The sequence below is a fragment of the Lolium rigidum genome, chromosome 3 (genome assembly GCF_022539505.1).
Source record: "Lolium rigidum isolate FL_2022 chromosome 3, APGP_CSIRO_Lrig_0.1, whole genome shotgun sequence".
Classification (NCBI taxonomy): domain Eukaryota; kingdom Viridiplantae; phylum Streptophyta; class Magnoliopsida; order Poales; family Poaceae; genus Lolium; species Lolium rigidum.
Window position 1 is genome coordinate 194,015,266 of NC_061510.1, and position 11,551 is coordinate 194,026,816.

Sequence of the window (11,551 nt, forward strand, 5' to 3'; positions counted from 1 at the left end):
TTTTGTTCCTACCAATTACTTGCGATCAGTTTTTGACAAGTTGACCCAATTGAAGCAAGGTGTTATGACGGTTGATGCTTACTACATGGAGATGGAGATGCTTATGCAGCGTGCCCGTGCCCGTGAGTCTCTTGAGATGACACTACAGTGTTTTCTGAATGGTCTGCGGTTTAATATCAAGGGCATTGTTCGTCATCAAAATTACGCTACTGTGAATGAGCTACTACATCATGCAAGAGAAGCTGAGTCACAGTTGGCTGAAGAACAGCAAATGAAGGGCTGTGCTACAGGCGCTGGGCGTTATACACCCCGGGCGCCGCCTTCCATGGCGCCATCTTCGCACCCTACAGATGTTCCTTCTTCGTCTAGCAAGCCGGTCTCTACGGTGTCTAACACAAAGAAGCCCATCCCTGCAGCAAGTGGAACTAGTTCTAACATGTCGACAGCGCGCAACCGTGATATGGTTTGTCATACATGTGGTGGCAAGGGTCACTTCAAGAAGGATTGTCCTAACCGCAAAGTTATGATCATTAATGAGGACAATGAGTATGAAACTAGAGATGATGTTGATCCAAATGCTCCAGATGAGGATGATTATGATAGTGATGGTTATGATGCTTTTCCTTCTGAAGCTCAAACTATTGTTGTCTCGCAGCGTGTTCTTAATGTGCGATCAAGTGCATCTACACAACGCTGTAATTTGTTCCAAACAAAGGCACTAGTTGGTCCTGATAAAGCTTGCAAGGTCATTATTGATGGCGGGAGTTGTCGCAATCTAGCAAGCAAAGAGTTATGTGCCAAGCTGAAACCGAAGTATCTACCGCACTCGCATCCATATTATATTCGGTGGTTGAGCAATAATGGTGAGATGAAGGTGAGCCACATGGTGCGTGTTGATTTTGAGATTGGACCGTATAAGGATTCCATTGACTTTGATGTGGTTCCTATGACGGTTTGCCATCTACTGTTGGGCCGGCCATGTCTCTATGACCGTTCTATGCAACACAATGGCCGCACCAATACATATCACTTGGATTTCAAGGGCAAGAAGATTAACTTACAGCCTATGTCACCACAGCAAATTGTCAATGAGTCTCGTCAGAAGATTGAAGTAAACTTGGAGGATGCATCTCTAGATAGGCGAGAGAATTGTAATGCCGTGAGTGATATAACGAAAAGTGAGAGAGTGAATTCGTTAGTCTCATTAGCCACCAAACAAGATATGAGAGAATTTTGTGAGGATCATACAGCCATGCCTCTTGTGCTCATGTACAGGGGTACGGTTTTGGTTTCTAACGACATGACCCCTCTTCCTCTTGGTGTTTCTAATGTTTTGCAGGAATTCAACGATGTGTTTCCGCAAGAGGTACCCGCAGGACTTCCACCATTGTGAGGTATTGAGCATCAAATTGACTTGATCCCCGGAGCATCGCTGCCCAATAGGGCGCCGTATAGAACGAATCCCGAAGAAACGAAGGAGATACAGAAGCAAGTACAAGCGCTACTCGACAAAGGTTATATCCGCATAAGCCTTAGTCCTTGTGTTGTTCCTGCTATTCTTGTTCCTAAGAAAGATGGTACATGGCGTATGTGCGTAGATTGTAGAGATATAAACAACATTACTATTCGATATCTTCATCCTATTCCCCGTTTAGAGGATATGCTAGATGAATTGAGTGGTGTTTGCTGTGTTCTCTAAAATTGATTTGCGTAGTGGTTATCATCAAATTAGGATGAAAGAAGGGGATGAGTGGAAAACAACCTTTAAAACAAAATTTGGTTTATATGAGTGGTTAGTAATGCCTTTTGGTTTAACTAATGCTCCTAGCACTTTCATGAGACTGATGAACCATGTTTTGCGTGATTTTATTGGCAAGTTTGTGGTTGTGTACTTTGATGATATATTAATCCACAGCCGCAATGAATCTGATCATACTATACATATTCGACATGTTTTGCAAATGTTGCGTGTTAATCAACTCTATGGTAATCTTGAGAAGTGCACATTTTGCAAAGACAGGGTCATATTTCTGGGTTATGTTGTCTCTAAACATGGAGTAGAAGTAGATGTGTCTAAAATTGAAGCAATTCAAAATTGGCCTACTCCCATGAATGTGAGTCAAGTAAGATGTTTTCATGGTCTAGCTGGGTTTTATAGACGTTTTGTGCCTAACTTTAGTACTATCGCTGCACCTTTAAATGAATTGACTAAAAAGGGTGTTGCATTTGAGTGGGGCGTCGCCCAAGATCATGCTTTTGATGAACTGAAAAGATTGTTAACTTCTGCACCATTGCTTGCACTTCCTGATTTCAATAAGCAATTTAAGATTGAATGTGATGCTAGTGGTATTGAAATTGGTGGTGTGTTGATGCAAGAGGGTCGCCCAATTGCATATTTTTCTGAGAAATTATCTGGTGCTAAGTTGAACTATCCAATATATGATAAAGAATTGTATGCTTTAATTAGAGTTCTTGAGGTTTGGCAACATTACTTGTGGCCAAAAGAATTTATCATACATTCTGATCATGAAGCTTTGAAATATCTGAAAGCCCAATCTACTTTGCATAGGCGTCTTGCTAAGTGGGTTGAGTTCATTGAGTCTTTTCATACATTATTAAACATAAGAAGGGAAAAGATAATATTGTTGCTGATGCTCTATCTAGGAAAACTATGCTATTAACTCATCTTGATGTTAAAATTCCTGGATTAGAGGTGTTATGTGATTTGTATGCAACTGATCATCATTTTGCTGAACCATACCGCTTGTGTGTTATTGGTACAGCGTGGGAAAAATATCACATACATGATGGGTTCTTGTTTAGAGCTAACAAACTATGTGTTCCAGAATCGTCTGTGCGTTTGCTCTTATTGCAGGAATCACATGCTGGAGGTTTGATGGGTCACTTTGGGCGTGAGAAGACGCTACTCATGCTCGCTGATCACTTCTATTGGCCAAAGATGAGGCGGGACGTGGACAGGTATGTGAAGAGGTGCATTACTTGCAACAAGTCCAAGTCCAAGCTGAAGCCTCACGGTTTGTATACTCCTTTACCGGCACCTACTACACCATGGGAGGATATAAGTATGGATTTTGTGTTGGGTTTGCCGCGTACAAAAAGAGGTCATGATTCTATATTTGTGGTAGTGGACAGATTTTCTAAGATGTCACACTTTATTGCCTGCCACAAAAGCGACGATGCGTCGCATATTGCTAACCTGTTTTTCAGGGAGGTTGTACGTCTACATGGAGTCCCGAAGACTATTGTTTCTGATCGTGACGTGAAGTTTATGAGCTACTTCTGGAAGACGCTGTGGAGAAAGCTGGGGACGAAGCTACTGTTCAGTACTACTTGTCATCCCCAAACTGATGGTCAAACTGAAGTGGTGAATATAACATAGTCACAATTGTTGAGATCCATGATCAAGAAGAACCTGAAGGAGTGGGAAGACTGTTTGCCGCATGTGGAGTTTGCTTACAACAGGGCGGTACGTTCTACCACAGAGCTATGTCCTTTTGAGGTGGTGTATGGTTTCAAACCCATTACTCCACTTGACTTATTGCCTTTGCCCATACATGAGCGAGTTAATATGGAGGCATCCAAGAGGGCAGATTTTGTGCGTAAGATCCATGTGAAGACTAAAGAGTTGATCGAGAAGAAAGGCAAGAGCAATGTTGCAAGGATGAATAAGAAGCGCAAAGAGATGTTGTTCAATCCTGGTGATATGGTCTGGGTACATTTTCGCAAGGATAGGATCCCGAAGCTGCGGAAGTCTAAGTTGAAGCCTCGTGGTGCTGGTCCTTACAAAGTGCTTGCATAGATCAATGATAATGCATACTCGATAGATCTTCCAGTTGATGAGTTTGGTGTCAGTAATTCTTTCAATGTCGTTGATTTGACACCATATGATGCAGCCCGACCTTCGGTCTTCACCGCATCATATGCTTCATCGCCAAGACGACACGCAAAGGTGAATCTTCTCCTTTATGCGTGCCTACAATCGCCTATGTGGAACGATATACTACTTCATACTCCGTCATACCTTGATGATAGGAACTCGACGACAAGTACGGAGGGAAGAGAGGATGTCATGGAGACCCGAGGACGCAAGGACGATGTCACGGAAACATGGAAGAGAAGGAGAAAGAGGAGCTGGACGCTCCAGGCCGGAACTTCCGCCCACCACCGCCGGAACTTCCGCCCAGATTCCATCCAAGACTGAAGATGCTCGCACTGAAGAGCTGCGACCGGAACTTCCGCCCCTCATGGCCGGAACTTCCGCCCCTGACCGGAACTTCCGCCCTCAGCGACCGGAACTTCCGCCCTGTCGAATCTCAGCCAGATCTCAGCACCCTTGGGCTTGTAACTTACCCCTTCGGCCCCCTACCTATAAATAGGAACCTACCCCCACCTTCATGAGGGAGAGATGATGTTTAGATGAATTGTCTTATGCCTCTATTATCCCTTAGTGGATTTGGGAAACCCCCACCTTAGATTAACCATCTATTGTATCCCTCCTTATCCGGATCTTTTTCCATTCTAGTAATTCTATCAATTGAGAATCTCTTGCTTTGCAACTCTATTCTTAGTTGGTCTTTTGCTCTTTGGGAATTCTATTTGGATTTGTCGATCTTTTGCAAGAGATTCTACCTTTGGTCTTTCTCTCGCAATTCTATCGGTTGGTGGTTCGGGCCAACGAGGATAACCGTTTTGTGTGTGTGCGTGTGTTTGTATCGAGCTCTTCGCGTTCATCCACTTCCCCGCGAATCCCCCTCTGCAATCTGTAACATCCCGAGTTTTTCAAAATTCAAAAAAATCATGCATTCATATCATTCATGCATTAAAAGTCAAATAAAATAAATAAACCTCAATAAGTAAAACCCTATTTGCATTATGTTACTGTTTAACCTATGTTCTATTTTATTTTATTTATTTTTCAAATGAACGTTTTATTGTCTCTCTTATTTCTAAAACAATCCTCTGGATTTTACAAATTTTTAGAAAAATATTTGAGGTCATTCGGAGTTGTAAATCAAAAGTTATGAAATAAATAGAAAAATAAAAGGACAAAAGAAATAAACGAAAAAAAGGAACGGACCGAGCCGGCCGAACCTGGGCCAGCCAGCCCGACCACACGGCCCAACCCGTCCAGAAACGGCCCAGCTGCGCGCCTTCTCTCTCTCCCCCGCTGACAACACGACCCCACCTTGTCAGCCCATCTCCTTCAACCTCCGGCCGATTTCTTCGGCACGCACAGCACGCCCCGCAGCACACCACCCCGCCCCACTCGCCCCACTCGCCCCTCGCTCCAACCTCGACACCGCACGCTCCCTTTAAATCCCCCTGGCCCCCTCTCCATTTCCCCAACTCCTCACCAAAACAACGCCGCCAGGCTGCGGCGATTTCTCGCCGGAGCACGCCCTAGCGCCGCCCAGTCCGGCCGCCCGCCCCGGCCACCCGAGCCCGCCCCCGGCTACGCCACCTCCGCCATCGCGTCGGCCACACTGAGCCGCACGCCGTTCGCCCCTCCGCCGTCGCCGCCGACCACCGGAACGCCGGCGAGCACCCCGACCCGAGCCGCCCGCCGCCGTCTCCTTCACCTCCGGCCGGCCACAGTGAGCAGCCCCCTCTAATCCCCTTCTCTTTTCTTCTTTTCATTTCGTACCGTAGGATCTAGATCCAGCGACCCAGAATAGATCACATAACCGAAACGGTACCGCCCAATAGGAAGCTGCCACGTGGCCTGCATACTCAGCGCGTAGGTCAAACCCAGTCAAATGCAGTTTAAATTCAAATTTAAATGTCAGATTTTGCTCCCATCTTGTAAAATCCATATAAAATCAACCGTAGGCCCAAATTTAACGAATTTTATATTGTTGGAAAGCTTACAACCTGTACAACACAACCGCGTAACAATATTGTATAAGTTCTGTGATAAATTGTGCACCATAATTCAAAACAGAGAATTAAACCTTTGACACTATAAAAATTGTCTAAATTAATCCAGTGGGCCAAAATTTACAAATTTGTAGTCTCTGGAATCCTTAGAACATGTAGTTCATCATGGAACTAGAGTTAACCAAAGTTGATATGTGCACAAACTACCTTTTGCAAATATGCTCAAATTAGTAATCTGACAATAATTCAAATGCTACAAACTATTTTTGAATGAATCCAATTGCTATGGTCTTGTATTACTGTACCCCATCCAGAGATGTTAAGTTTAGATTTTTACAAAACAAAAACACTACAGTACCTATTTTAGTTGATGTATATGCATTGTTAATTGATTAATAGCTCTATAAAGAAAAATCTAATAAAATAAATACAACCAGAGATCATTACCAACATTCTAAATACCAGAGGACACTTAATAAAACATTTTCATATCATACCTATGTGTGAATTTAAACGATGCATATCATGCATGCATACATGTCTATGGTTGTGCATTCAGAATGTTATGTTTATTTGGCTTGTGTTTGTCTTGTTAGATTGTGAGGAGGACCAAGGTCTTGCTTGTGATTGCTGTGATTGTTCAGGTTGCTTTGAGCAAGGCAAGTGACACTGATCTTATCACCCAGTTTTAATTAATGCATTAGTGTTTTTCTAGTAGTATGCATGATAGGTTGTTATTGGTTTTCAAAGTGAATGCAATGCTAGAATACCTAGTAGTGGATAGCCACCCTGAACCCCCCTGTTAGGTAAATGATTTTCCGTACCTGGCTACTATCAAAATTATCGCCGCTCTTGTATTTGTTTGGTGGTTTACAAAAGTTTACAAAACTTTGAAAACTAACAACCTTAATGCACACCTGGGTGGATTGGCTGATTGGTGGGCGGCTACTCAGGGCCACATGGTGGTTGTCTTCGCTCGAGGGTGCGCATTGTTGAGTGGCTACTCGGGGCCACATTGTGGTTGTCTTCGCCTGAGGGTGCGCATTGTTGCGTGGCTACTCAGGGCCACATTGTGGTTGTCTTCGCCTGAGGGTGCACTTGTGGATCGCCACCCAGGAACAAAGAGATTTGTAGGTCTTCACTGTTTTAGATAGCTTCCAGTGCAGCCTTATGGTATATGGCTCTGCCAAGATTCTTATGTTGTGGAGGTTCATCCTGTTGTCGGATCAGAGGGTGGTTGCAGAAATGCAAGAGTAACGGGTCTGGCTAGTATGGGTGAACTTCTCTTCCCAAAGGTCTTGTCTCATCTTACTCTTGGGTAGGATGGGTCTTAAGGTGAAAGTGCACAACCTCTCGAGAGTTAAATCTAAGATCTTAGCCGTGTCCCCGGTCATGGACAATTTGAGCTGCTAGGTAGGGATTGTACTGAAGAATCTCAACGCCCTTTTTGTTTTCTAAAGTCAATTAAAATGCACTAGAAACCCTTCATGGTGTGTCATGGTGAGCCCTCTGAACACCCATGATGGATTTCAAAGTTACCTCAATAAACTTCGTGGTGTGTCATGGTGCGCCCTCTGAACACCCACAATGAATTTCAAAGATTTCAAATGTTTTATCAAATATAGGACAAAACTGGCTTTATGCAAATAGCCTAGCTCCACCAGCCAAATTCATGTAGTTAGTCTTTTCAAAACTGCCACCAAATAAGTGTCATTTGCCAGTACATCATTGTACTAACCTCCATTCGTGGGGCTGCATATTCAAACGTGCAGGTCGCTCTGATGAAGATTATTGATAGGATCTCGAGTCTACATTCCAACATGTCTGCCTGTGGCGCATGATGAAGATGGAGGCTCCATGCTACTTTATTTCCGCTGTGTTAGATATTTGAACTTTATTTGAAGGCTAGTCATTTGGACTATGCCAGTTGTATCTTCCCTTATTTGTCGTACCGGATCATTACGTTGTAATATTGATACTATTGCTATGAATGCTATATTTTGTACTGTGGTGCTATCAGTGATCCAGGGAGTAGCACTAAACACAGGTGTTCTGCCTTTGTTAAAAGGTAGGACGTTACACAATCACACTCACCCGGGTCAAACCGTGAAGATCAGGCACACCCTCGGGCTTAGCCCGCATCATATGGTATCTGAGCAAAGGTTGCCACGGATTTGACCCTCCAATTCCACCAATTTCGCCCAAAAATTTTCCCCAAAATTTTTTCCCCAAAAAATAGCTCGAATTTGGATCTTTGGATTTGTTGCGTTGTTTGTGGTTTTGGTCCACAGATCTGTTGTCTTTGGTGTTGATCTACACTTCCTCCAATTTTCACCGGCCAATTCCACAGTTTACCCCTCGAATCCGACGATTTTCGCCCCACTTTTCCGCCCCGTGTTCATCAGTTCGTGCTGTTCGCGCAGATCTAGATCTAGATCCAGAAAATCTGGTATTTCCGGTACTTCCGGCCCCAACACCGGAACTTCCGCTCACCGCCAAAATCCCCAAATCGCTTGCACAACCGCCCCACCGCAGCACTCTCCAGCTCGCCCCAGGCCTGGCCGCCCGCACCCCAGCTCGATCCGCCCACATCGCGCGCGCCCACTCCCGCTCGAGCCGCTGATCGCCGCACGCCTCGCTCGCCGCCCCTGGCCCCGCTCATCCACTCCCCGCGCGAGCCAACCACAGCGCCGGCCCACTACACGCCACCACCGGCTCGCCAGCCCAGCCCAGGCCTCCGCCCCGCCCAGCTAGGCCCAGCCGCGCCGCCACCCCTGGCCCACAACACCGCCACGCTGCAGCGCCCGCCAACCACCATCGCTTCCGCCCGCCGCTTTTGCCGACCAGGCAGCGCCAACCGCCCACGCCACCAAGCGCTCCGCCCACAGCATCCACGCCCCTGCCACGAACAAGCACGCGCAGCTCGCCCAAGCCCCATCTCGCACAGCTTCCGTTCAATCCCTGCTCAGCTCACGCGCAGATCACAACAATTTTCCAGGCAAATTTCCCAAACCGGAACTTCCGGCCGTCACCACCGGTACATCCGCCCGGCCGGTACTTCCGCCTAACATCCGCTCAACCTCCGGAATTGCACGATTTGCTTGCAGTAAGCCCCTGGACAGTTTTACGTTGTTTCCGGAACTTGGTCGGAACAAGGCCGGAAGTTCCGCCCCGGCGCGTAGTTTTGCCTCAAATCTCGTCCAGTTTTGACTCCTCTTTTTGCCCCAAATTTTGACAACTTTCCGGAGCCCGTTTGACTCCAAACTTTAACAACATCCTCCAACTACTCCACATAGTCCACGTCTAATTTCTGACAATTTTTGGAACCCAACTTTTGACCGCTCGTTTTGACCCAACTTTTCGGGCATTGACTTAATTTGCTCGGTTTCCGATTTGGAGTGCATTGGTTGTCTATTTCGCTTCCGCGACTACATCAACACCGCGACGACACCTTTGGCACCCCGGATTCCGGCGCAACTTCGGCACCATCATCGACACCACCTCGATCATCGCAAGTTCGTGTGCTTGACACCGCCTAACATCAATAGGTATAACTTGCCCCACCTCTTGTAGCCCCATTTCTTTCTTTGTGTACCTATCCCACTGAGAGTGGCTTTCCGAGTGTTGCGAAGCATTGCACAAGTGTCACGACCGTGAGAGGGTGTGTGTGTGCGTTGTGTTGAGCAAAGCTCCGAAGCAAGCTCGGTGAGAAAGATACACAAAAGAAGAAAAGTGTGACATATACATAGAGAAAAATAAAGCTTCTAAGCATAGAAAAAAAAGTGAAAAAAAGAGAAATAGAAAAAGAGTGTGTGTCCACCGATACAAAAGAGTGCAAAGCTTGTAAGCACTAAGAGAGAAAAGAGAAGAGTGGCATTTGTGCAAATCTTGTTGCTTCTCTCATATGCAACCGAGCTACGGTCTCTCTTGTGTTGGCGCGACACCGAGCTTATAGTCTTCGTTAGGACCATCTTTGTTACTTGCTCACTTCCTTGGTCGCGCTAACCCCATTGTTCTTCCTTGTGTGTGTTTCCGTGTTTTCTTGACATAGATCACCACTTTTGACATTTGAATTTGGATCTTACCCACATTTGACAATAGACATTTTCTTTGGTTCTTTTCGTTTCCTATCCACTTTACCACCATATAGAGTTCTTAGCCTTTTGCGTGTGCTTTGAGTGTGTGTGTGAGTACATATCGGTTATTCTCTAACTCGAACCATTTTCTCGATTTTGTTGCTAGTTTTTGACCTTTTGGTAGTTCTCTTTCCACCATACATACACCCTTCCTAGTGAGAGCCACCCAAAATGACACCACAAGAACAAGCCGAGATGAGAGCCTACTTTGCCAACTTAGATGATCAAGTAGCCAACATGACCCTCCAAGATAAAGCCGAGTGCAAATCCTACTTCAAACACCTTGAGAGCAAGAGTGACACACCACATGAGTTGAGTGAGGACGCTTTGATTTCTAACACATTAACCTCTACTCCTCTTGTGTTGTCTTCCTCTTTGCTAGGTTGCTCGGACATCGACGACGTCATTGCCATGGAGATGAGGGACTCCACGATATGTGAGATGAGCGACTCCACCATATGTGAGATGAGTGAATCCACTATATGTGAGCTTGAGTGCATACACTTCGAAAGCATGAGTGATAAACCGAGTGAGATGAGAGTGGTAGTTGATAGGTCATGTGCAACCATTTCGAATTCTAACAACTTACCCTCTACCTCTAGTGTGTTCTCTTATGTCTCATTAGGTTCCATGGATGACGAGACGCCGCTCATGGAGAAGATGTACATGGTGCATGAAGATGATGCTATCACACCATGCTTGCTTGAAGATGTACATGGAGGCCACATGGAGCCTACCACTTCCACAACACCTACTTCAAATGAGTCGGACTACAAAGGTAACAATATAGGTTTTGATGATGCCATGATCCCACTAGTGGACATGATGACTTATGAGTGCATGCATGATCTTGATGATACAATTGCTATGTCATATGCTTCGTTCATTCCTCCATGTGATGCTTTGCTTGATAACATTGTTGATCATGTGGATATGCTTGCTTGTGACAATATGATCATGCCATGCTATGAGCGTTTCCATATAACTCCCATTGCATGCAACTTGTTGAACAATTTCTCTTTCCCATGTGTTGCTTGCAATGATGATGATGATGCTTGTGTTGTGACAACCTTACCGAACAATTGCTCTTTCCCTAGGTTTGTCGACAATAATGATAATACCTTGAACATGTTTTGTGAAAAATGCTTGCAATACTCTCCCATTAATGCAACCAAAATGTTGAATACTTGCTCTTTCCAATGCTTGGTTTGCCATAATGTTAATATGCTTGTAAATGAGATTGCCCCCATAGCTCTCTCAAATTTTGGAGACTTTGCCTATATCCATGATGAGCATGTTCATGTGTTTACCCCGCATATTCACCATATCTATTATGATGCTTTGCTTAACGCTAATGGTGATGTTCAAAAGAAATGGACCATCATGATGGATGATGTGTTCATATACCATGCACACACGTTCTTTGCTTTGCCTATTGTGTGTGTAGGTACAAGAATGCCAATGTCAACCTCGATTGAGCACGAGTTGACAAAGAGAGCTCTTGAGAGCATAATACA